Genomic DNA, 10311 nt, shown 5'->3' with positions numbered 1-10311 from the left:
TGCCTGCTGCTGCTTCTTCTTCCCACGCCCCTGCTGCTGCTTGCTCTCTCAATCTCTGCTACTACTTCTCCATCTCTTGCTGCTACTTCTTCTTCTCTGAACCTCATTTCTTCTCCTTGCATCCCCTTGTTGCTGCTCCATTCCCAAACTGCTGCTACCTATTCTTCTTCTTGTCTGAACCTCTGTCCTTCCCCTCGTTGCTGCTCCTCACTTGCGCCAGCTGCTCCTGTTCCCTACGCCTCTGCTACTGGTTCTTGCTTCTCTTCTGAACCTGAAGCTCTCTCTCTCTCTCTCTTATCTCAAACTGTTGTAAACTTTAGAAGTGTAATGTTCAGATTTTTGTAATTTTCAGGGTTGTGTAATGTTCAGACTTGACAAGTTCTAGCAACTCGTTATTTGTTCAGTTTAGTACCTGTATAATAAAGTACTTGTTATGTTGGACCTGACTAGTTGAGGCCTTGTTAATTTGGGTTATAATTGATCTATTAGAATGTGCTTCTGTGTATTACTATTCTGCTAGTATATGTGCGTGTTCACCTTGTGTACTAATCCCCTTTCCTAGTTATCTTCCAGTACTTGTCAACTTTGTGTGTGTTTGATTTTCAGTCCATATGTTAGCTCAAGTACCTGTGCCATATAAATATGTGTGTGTGCTTGTGATTTAAATAATCTGTTTTCTGTTCAGTAATTCATACGCTTGCTAGATATATATGGTCATGTCTTTTGACTTCCCTTGTCACTAATATTAGCCTTTCAGTTTCTATAATAATATGAAAATACCAAAAAGACAGAGTAAAGATAATCTTCATCTCCCTTTGCTTCTGTCATTTTCTTTGTTGATGATCCTTGTCAGTGTTAGGTTTATTTTCTGTTTTCATCATTCATTTGGGTCACCTAGCTTTAGTCGAACGTAGTTGCCGTCGCCTAGTCCCTGTGGAGAACACGACATCCGTAGTTTGGGGCGTAAAAACCCCGCTATATTACAATTGATCATTTTGGCGCCGTTGCCGGGGACTAGTGTCGAGCGCTTGTGTTAGGCTATAGACTAGATTTACTTTAGTTCCTTGTTCAATTCGTCGTGTATTTCATCTTCAGTGTTTTTCTTCTACTTTCCCCCATTATTGCTTCGGCTTATTAGGATACTAACCTTCTGACTAGTGCTTACTGTTTATGAGTGTGTGTAGGGAATCATAAATCTTTGCTAGTTGTTCTCTAGTTACACTTGGTTAAGATATGGCATTGCTTCGTGATCTTTGGATGCCAAGTAGTCAATGTTATATCACAGGACCGGTTTGGCCAACTATTGAGGCAGAGAATTTTGAGATGAAGCCTGGTCTTATTGCTTTGGTTCAACAACAACAGTTTGGAGGACTGCCCACTGAGGATCACTATGAGCACTTATACCGAGTCATGGAGTATTCAGGTACAGTCAAGTACCATGGAGTTCCTCAAGATTCTATCAAGTGCATGTTGTTCTGATTCTCTCTCCGGGATGATTCTCGTGCTTGGTATCGATCCTTGCCATCAAGATCATTCAGTTGGAACGAGATATCACAAGCTTTCTCCACTACACAAGCAGTCCGCAATTTGAGATGAGATCCTCAGCTTCGTTCAACATGAAGGCGAGAGCTTGTATGATGCTTGGGAGAGATACAAGGCTTTATTCAGGAGATGTCCTAACCACGGGCTCGAGAGATGGTTAGAGCTGCAAATATTCTATAGAGGATTGACTTGGGACACTCGAGCTTACGTCGATATGGCAGCGGGCGGAGCTATTACAAACAAGACACTTGATGATGCTTTTCTGCTGATTGAGAGCATAGCTTTCCACCAACTTCAGTGGTACAATGATAAGCCCACCTCTGATTCATTGGTTTGCTTGCAACAAATCACTACACCTCAGCCGCCAATTCTTACACAAAATCCTGAACCTCTATCTCAGTGTGACAAGATTGAGCTTGCATGGATTATCTTTGACGATGATGACACCATTCTAGTTGACACACGCGCTACAGATCACATGGATACTAGTGTTGGAGATTCAGTTTTGCATTGTGATGATTCTTCCATGGATGAGACGGAGCTGCAGTTAGTTGCTTTTGATATTGAGGAGTCACCTTTAGTTCATATTGAGCATGTGCTGGTAGAGCCATATATGGAGAAGTTCTCCTTCGATGATGTCAGCTGCATTAATTCCTCAACACTTGAGCCTGAGATGGAGAGCTTCATGGTTGACTATGATGAGGTGGATTCAGATGTCAAGGAGCCAAGCTCTACTATTTCACTTGTTGACATGAGTCCAGTGGAAATTTCTACAAGCACACCTCACTTGGTATCTTCAATTGAGGTAGTCCTGAAGGTTCTTCCTAACTATCTCAGGTATGATCTCAGCTTTCTTGACAAGATATGCCATATCATGGATACTGCCTATGCACCATGCAGTCTATTGATGATATCTATTTGTCATATGCTTAGATATGCTTATGTGATAGGATACTCTATTGATGACTTAGAGGGCATTGTCCCTATCATTTGTATTGGCTTGTTTGTTGAGTGTTCTTTCAGGTTTACGCTTTTGTACCATTCATTGTGGGCTGACCAAGTTCGAGATGACATCCCATGGGATCCTGGTGGACTCAAAGCATGGCGATGAGGAGAAGCAAGGGGGCACACACGAGGAAGGGAGAAGCTGGAGCAGGCATGAGGATAGAGAAGCAAAAGGAGAGGAGCTGCAGTTGGTGAGGTGATCGAGGGAGTGCTACTTCATTAAGCCCGGTGAGCTATTTCATGACCCATTCTGAATATCATAAATACATGCTGAATTCAATTGCTAGTTGGGTTGCTTGAGCCAGTTATTACTTGTTGTCAAGCTGAATTTCACCTTTGGCATTTTGCTTGATGTGAATTTGTGAACTTGATTTTTGAATGCCTTGTAAACTAGTGATCTACACCATGCATGCTTTGCTGAAATTAGTGAAAGTTATTAGTTTTGAGTGCTCAAATCCCTAGTACACTAGAAAACTTAATCATTTTCTACTTTTACCTCGATACACCTAGATCACCACGTTTAGATGCTGAATTTGTGCCAAGTGTCTTCCCATTGAGAGCAATCACCTAACCACTATGGATTAGCATGCTATGTTCCCTGGATCGGTAGCATGTGAACCAGGCATGGAGAAGTGATGATTCCTGTTTTTGTTCTTATGCGTTGTTCATTTAAGTTAAGTAATAATGAATAAATAAGTCTGGCTACCTACAGTAGCATGTCATGTTCCCGGGATCGGTGGTATGTGAAATCAGGTTAGCTTGGGCAGTAATTAATTATAATAAAAATGTAATTGTCGAACCAGGTGTATACCATGTTCTCGGGATCGGTGGTATGTTCCTTTGGGGAGACAAACAAAAAATATTAACAAAAATTGGTTGAGCCAGGTGTAGACCATGTTCTCGGGATCGGTGGTATGTTCCTTCGGTGAGACTAATGAAATAATATGTGTGTTTCTTTCAAATTCAATAAGTGGTTCAACCACAAAGTCATATTTCTGCAAATAAGAGATTTAATTCCAGTTCTTTTTGTTCTCGGGATCATGCTCTCTTTAGGAACCATTTGGCGCAGTCATCATTTAAACTTGTTGATCCTCTTTTATCATTGTAAAAGTTTAAAATGGTCATGCTTACTAGTATCTTACCGCTTTGAAGCACTCCTAACCATTAATTTTTACTAGCTAAGTCCAAAGCATGCACTGTTTAGGCATCTACTTCACTTGGTATTCTCTAGTCAGCTCACTATTCACATTCTTGCTCTTGTCATATGCCTTTGATTGAGGACAAGAAAAAGTTTAAGTGTGGGGGAACTTGATAAGCACATTTCATATATACAATTTTGGCATAGAAATATATTATTTATTGAGATATGACCATCAATTCTTGCTGTGAAATATTGAATATTTGCATGAAAATCATATAAAGTATCATTTACTAGTCATTGTGTTTCTTTTGCAGAAAAGTACGCAAAGGCACTATAAACTTCAAGATCTGGACTAGTGGCTAAGAGAACCAGTCAAGTGAAAAGGAAGAAGAAAGACAGAGGGACTTGTGTGTGAAGAAATGATGCTCCATGGGACAAGTTAAAGAAGAAAGGGACCTTCTTATGAAGAAAGAAGAAAAGCACAAGGGCAAAAATTGCAAAGTGGCAGATCAGAGGAGGGGTCAAAATCCCTAGCGGCAGCTAATCCCCATCGGGCCTGGGTACATCTCATCTCTCTCCCTCTCACCTTCTTCTCCATCACCGGCCGCCGCCATGGCCAGGCCGGCATGGTGGTGAGCCATTCACCCATCACCACCATCTCCTTATCCTCCCCGAAGCCATCCACCTCCACCGTCCGCGCCAGCGCCAACCAGCACCGCCTCCATCCATCACCCAGCGCCAACCAGCACCGCCTCCATCCATCACCCAGCACCACCACTACTCCTCCTACCTCCAGTGCCTACATCCACCACACCAGCCGCTCCCTCACGCGCCGCATCAGACACTCCGGTGCGAGTGTCTGGTCACCCGCATGAGTGCGCCACCCAACTCCTTCGCCTTGGATCCATCTCGCAGACCACCAGTGTGCCACCACCATCGCCAACTCCCTCTTCCTTCTTCTGCTCTCTGTCTGCTGCTGCTTCTTCTTCCCACGCCCCTGCTGCTGCTTGCTCTCTCAATCTCTGCTACTACTTCTCCATCTCTTGCTGCTACTTCTTCTTCTCTGAACCTCATTTCTTCTCCTTGCATCCCCTTGTTGCTGCTCCATTCCCAAACTGCTGCTACCTATTCTTCTTCTTCTCTGAACCTCTGTCCTTCCCCTTGTTGCTGCTCCTCACTTGCGCCAGCTGCTCCTGTTCCCTACGCCTCTGCTACTGGTTCTTGCTTCTCTTCTGAACCCGAAGCTCTCTCTCTCTCTCTTATCTCAAACTGTTGTAAACTTTAGAAGTGTAATGTTCAGAATTTTGTAATTTTCAGGGTTGTGTAATGTTCAGACTTGACAAGTTCTAGCAACTCGTTATTTGTTCAGTTTAGTACCTGTATAATAAAGTACTTGTTATGTTGGACCTGACTAGTTGAGGCCTTGTTAATTTGGGTGATAATTGATCTATAGAATGTGCTTCTGTGTATTACTATTCTGCTAGTATATGTGCGTGTTCACCTTGTGTACTAATCCCCTTTACTAGTTATCTTCCAGTACTTGTCAACTTTGTGTGTGTTTGATTTTCAGTCCATATGTTAGCTCAAGTACCTGTGCCATATAAATATGTGTGTGTGATTGTGATTTAAATAATCTGTTTTCTGTTCAGTAATTCATACGCTTGCTACATATATATGGTCATGTCTTTTGACTTCCCTTGTCACTGATGTTAGCCTTTCAGTTTCTATAATAATATGAAAATACCAAAAAGACAGAGTAAAGATAATCTTCATCTCCCTTTGCTTCTGTCATTTTCTTTGGTGATGATCCTTGTCAGTGTTAGGTTTATTTTCTGTTTTCATCATTCAATTGGGTCACCTAGCTTTAGTCGAACATAGTTGCCGTCGCCTAGTCCCTGTGGAGAACACGACATCCGTAGTTTGGGGCGTAAAAACCCCGCTATATTACAATTGAGCAGCAGGCCGGCAAGCTAAATGACGAACACAAGGGACGGGAGACGCCAAGTGAAGACGAGGATGAGCCTCGCCAGCTGAACACTGGGGGACAGAAAACATTCCCACCAGAAGTCAAAACAGTGAATATGATCTACGCAACTAACATTACAAAGAAAAGGCACAAACGCGCACTCCGAGACGTATACGCTGTGGAGCTCGTCGTCCCCAAATTCAATCCCTGGTCGGGCTGCCCAATCACCTTTGATCGCAGGGATCATCCGACTAGTATCCGGCACGGAGGATCGGCTGCCTTGGTTCTCGACCCAATAATTGATGGATACCATCTCACCCAAGTCCTGATGGATGGCGGCATTAGTCTAAACCTGATATATCAGGACACGGTCCGCAAAATGGGGATAGACCTGTCAAGAATTAGCCAAAGCAATACTACCTTTAAAGAGTGATACTAGGCGTCGAGGCCCACTGTACGGGCTCTCTAGTACTAGAGGTTGTATTCGGTTCTCCCGACAACTTCAGAAGCGAGGAACTAATCTTCGAGGTCGCTCCATTCTGAAGCGACTATCATGCACTACTCGGAAGAACGGCCTTTGCTCGTTTTAATGCAGTACCGCACTACGCCTATCTTAAATTAAGATGCCCGGTCCGTGTGGCGTCATCACAGTTAGCGGAAATACAGAGTGTTCCTTACATGCGGAAGAATATGTGGCGGCTCTAGCAGCCGAACACTGAGCGGCCCCTCCTACAAGAATAAACGGTCGTCAAGACCATGGACACGGTCAGACGAGTCTGGCGCCCCACCAGATATAACAGCCCAGATAAATCTGAGCTGGGGATAGCCCCATAAGTAGTGCTAGGGGCTGCTCGCAAAAGAAAATGAAGCCCATAGTTTGGCTCGACCCTATCAATACAATAGCATATTGCATTTTCATTCAGATTAACCAACTCTTCACATGAAGTCTTTCACCTGGGTTTTCCCTTTTTACAGATGAACATCATGCTACACCCTTCCAGGATACGGCACAACGGAGACAAAGGTGCAGACGTGCAGCAGGGCCCCGCTCAAAGGTTTCTCTTTAGAATAATATCCTGCGTAAACCTTTTTTAATGTCTCTTGTTGCTTCTTCCCCTCCGGACACTTAACACAACCAGGAGGGATAATGGCGTTCTTGATACTTCGTCACGCCAGACTACTGCATGTACCTAGAAACACAGGGCTCATTATCGAGGGCGTTATTCAGCCCAGTATATGTTGTAAAGTACGAATACCTTAGGGAGTGTTCGGCGTCGCAAGTTTGGCCTTATATGCATCAGCTCTGAATCATTTCTTTGGTAAAATGTTGGGTTTGCCCGGCTCCCATGTTTTGCTACCTTACGTTCTGCTCTATCGGCTAAGGCGGCACCGGGAGAACTACTGCGATTGTGCCCTGGTTCATCTGGATGAGCACCTCAGTAGAGAAAGCCGAAAACTGACTATCATGATACAGTGCGAGACTGGTCAACCACTCGATGACTCATCAGAATCTTCGTGATTCCTCCGCATTAACGAAGGACTGGTTCCCGGTCACGTACGTACGCGCACCACATTTGGATAAACGCGGAAGTACCATGGGCTATATAGTAGCCCCACCGTCAAACTCCTATCGCTAAGTGAAAGTATTAAAGCTATATAGTCCGATTGCCTGGTTCGCCGCGCTATCACCTCCTTAATGGACCAAGACATTGGATCAAGTGTGACTACGCGTTTTCTCGAACACCCCCGCATTATATGCGTGGGGGTTGAAGCCAACAACTGCAAACTTTCGAGTTATATACATACATAAACGGTCGCACAGGAGGCACTATAATACTTTCGGGCAAAAGTATAAATACAACCTTTATAATCAAAATAGCATTGTTTTTACAATGGAGATACATGTCACTCGAACATGTTATTCTTCGAGCACTGAGCCTCTATTAAATGGGCGCCTTCTAGGACTTCTTCAAAATAGTGCTCGGCTGGGTCCTGGCCTCCCGCCGGACCCCGGGTTGCAATAACGGTGGTCTCCATCCCTGCCCATTATGTTTTAACACGGGAAAGAGCCATCCGCAAACCTTCTATGCACGCCGACCTCTTCACCACATTGATATGCGACACAACACCAAGGAATTGTTGCACTAATCCAAAGTAACTGTCCGCCCTTGGTCCTCGCGGCCAACGATGATCCACGATAGACCTCATAGCAAGCCTGGACAACCTATGGAGCTCGGCCCATGCGGCCATCATTTCATTCAACGAGCAGCAGACGCATCGGGGCACTGAACTGCGACCAGAATAACCTTTCCACCTTATGGTCTTTCCGATCTTTGTAAAATTCGGACGCATCAGCAGCACTCTTTGCCAGGTCCGCATAGCGTCCGCAGTGCTCCACAACTGATCCAGAGGGGCATACTTCGGATCTCTGAACTTCATTCGCAACAAATAGGGCCTCCTAGTCTCCGGCTTCACGAAGCTCCTCCCTTATCCCTCTCATTTCAGAGCTGGTTTTCCTTGGCTGCCTCCAGGGCCTTCTTCAGGTCAGCCGCTTTCGCTTGGTTTTCCTTTTCAAGGATCTCATGGCGGCCGGCGGCATCCTTCAGCTCAGTAGCCATCTGGGCTATCTTTTCTTCGCTCTGGCAATGAGTAGCCTGTTCGGCTCTTAACTCTTCGACCGCCTTCAAAGCGGCTGCATCACTTATTCGGGCTTGCTCCTTGGCTCTGGCAAGCTCCGCCCGAAGGGTCTGAAAGTGCGTTATATCGACTAGAGGGGGGTGAATAGGCGATTTTTATGAATTCTTCACTGAGGAATTAGTTGGTGAGGAAATTCCTAATGAAGAACTGCTAGCAGTAGAATAAGTACTCAGAAGTAAACATAACAGAGCACAATCATAGTCATCATGACGAGATGAAGACAAGCACAGAGTACAGAAAGCGTAAACACAAGATAACACAAGACAGAAGATGGATAGACTGAAGAAATTGAACTGAGGAAATTGAGAAAGTCTTCAGTCAAAGTCTTCAAACAGATATGAATAGGCATAGAACAACAGACATGAGGAAATGAAAGAGTTGAGGACATAGAACCAGTAAGCTTGGTGAAGACAATGATTTGGTAGACCAGTTCCAACTGCTGTCTCAGTTGTACATCTGGTTGGAGCAGCTGAGTATTTAAACTGGAGGACACCCAGTCCCGGACAGACAGTCCTCACCGTATTCTCCTTGAGCTAAGGTCACACAGACCTTGCCCAATCACTCGTGGTAAGTCTTCAGGTGACTTCTGAACCTTCACAAACTTGGTCACTCGGCGATCCACAATTCCTCTTGGATGCTCTAGACCTTGACGCCTAACCGTTTGGAAGAAGCACGGTCTTCAAAGGAAACAAGCGTCGGATCCACGCAGGATCAATCTCTTCAGTGATGCTCAATCACTTTGGGTTTGTACGTGTTGGGTTTTGGGTTTTCCTCACTTGATGATTTTCGCTCAAAGTCCTCGGAGGATGGGATGCTCACAATTGACAAGTGTCAGTTTCTCTCAGAGCAGCCAACCATCTAGTGGTTGTAGGGGGCGGCTATTTATAGCCTAGGGAGCAGCCCGACATGATAAGACATAAATGCCCTTGTCTGATATGACCGTTAGGTGGGTAGATATTTTGGAGCCGCTGGTGCATAGCACAGCAACAGACAGAATTTTGACTATCAAAATCCTCAGGGCTATCATGATCCTCACTGTGTAGGCAATTCGCACTGGCGAATTCCTAACTCTTCAGTCAGAACAAATTCCTCAGAGACTAGAAGAACTTCGTCTCTGTCACTGAAGAATATGACTGAACTGTATGAGATTTCCAATGGCTTCACTTGAAGGGATTGGTAGGTGTAGGATTTTGAGTTGAGCATCACATGGAAATTTTTCCTTAGTATTTCCTCGACCCCCTTTAACAGTACGGTGTTTCCTATGACTCAAGAAAGAGAAAAATGGAACTACGAAAACAAAAGTCTTCACGCTTCTTGTTCCTCGAATGATTGCCTAGTCTTCAAGGTCACACCAATTTCCTCACTTTCAAAGTCTTCAGAAATCCAAAGTCTTCAGTTGAAGAACTTCATATTTAGGGGTCGACTTTCTGTGTAAATATCAAACTCCTCATAGACTTTTAGACATGTGTACACTCACAAACGCATCAGTCCCTTAACCTATAAGTCTTCAATACACCAAAATCACTAAGGGGAACTAGATGCACTTACAATCTCCCCCTTTTTGGTGATTGATGACAATATAGGTTAAGTTTTCAACGGGGATAAACATGTGAAGTGTAAATACTGATATTGAAGAATTTGATTGCAAGATATAGAAGAACTCCCCCTGAAGATGTGCATAGTGAGGAATTTGCTTTTGAAGCAATGCACACTTGAAGAGTATAATCATGAAGATCTCCCCTATATCTTGTAAATCATACACGCATTTGATATATAATATGAAGAATTTGAAATGCATGATGAAATATGGTGACTGATGTAATTCAGCATGCGTGCATTAACATTAATGAGGAATAAGCATGCAGAAGAACACAACAAAAGTATCAGGTCACCATAGAGTTTTAAGATTACAACTCGGTTCAGCAAAGTCATCAGAAGAACGAGAGTTGTAACTTAGCAA

General features: G+C 44.1%; 1 non-coding gene across 1 annotated transcript; it reads right to left on the bottom strand.

Moving 5' to 3' along the window:
• Positions 1-1578: 1578 nt before the first annotated feature.
• Positions 1579-1689, bottom strand: LOC119282904. The gene has a single exon (XR_005138934.1). It is a non-coding gene; the product is annotated as a small nucleolar RNA R71 (small nucleolar RNA).
• Positions 1690-10311: the final 8622 nt, after the last annotated feature.

Source organism: Triticum dicoccoides, chromosome 3B, assembly GCF_002162155.2.
Source record: "Triticum dicoccoides isolate Atlit2015 ecotype Zavitan chromosome 3B, WEW_v2.0, whole genome shotgun sequence".
In the NCBI taxonomy this organism is placed as follows: Eukaryota; Viridiplantae; Streptophyta; class Magnoliopsida; order Poales; family Poaceae; genus Triticum; species Triticum dicoccoides.
The sequence above is the reverse complement of the archived record's forward strand: the minus strand, read 5'-3'. Positions and strand labels throughout refer to the sequence as shown.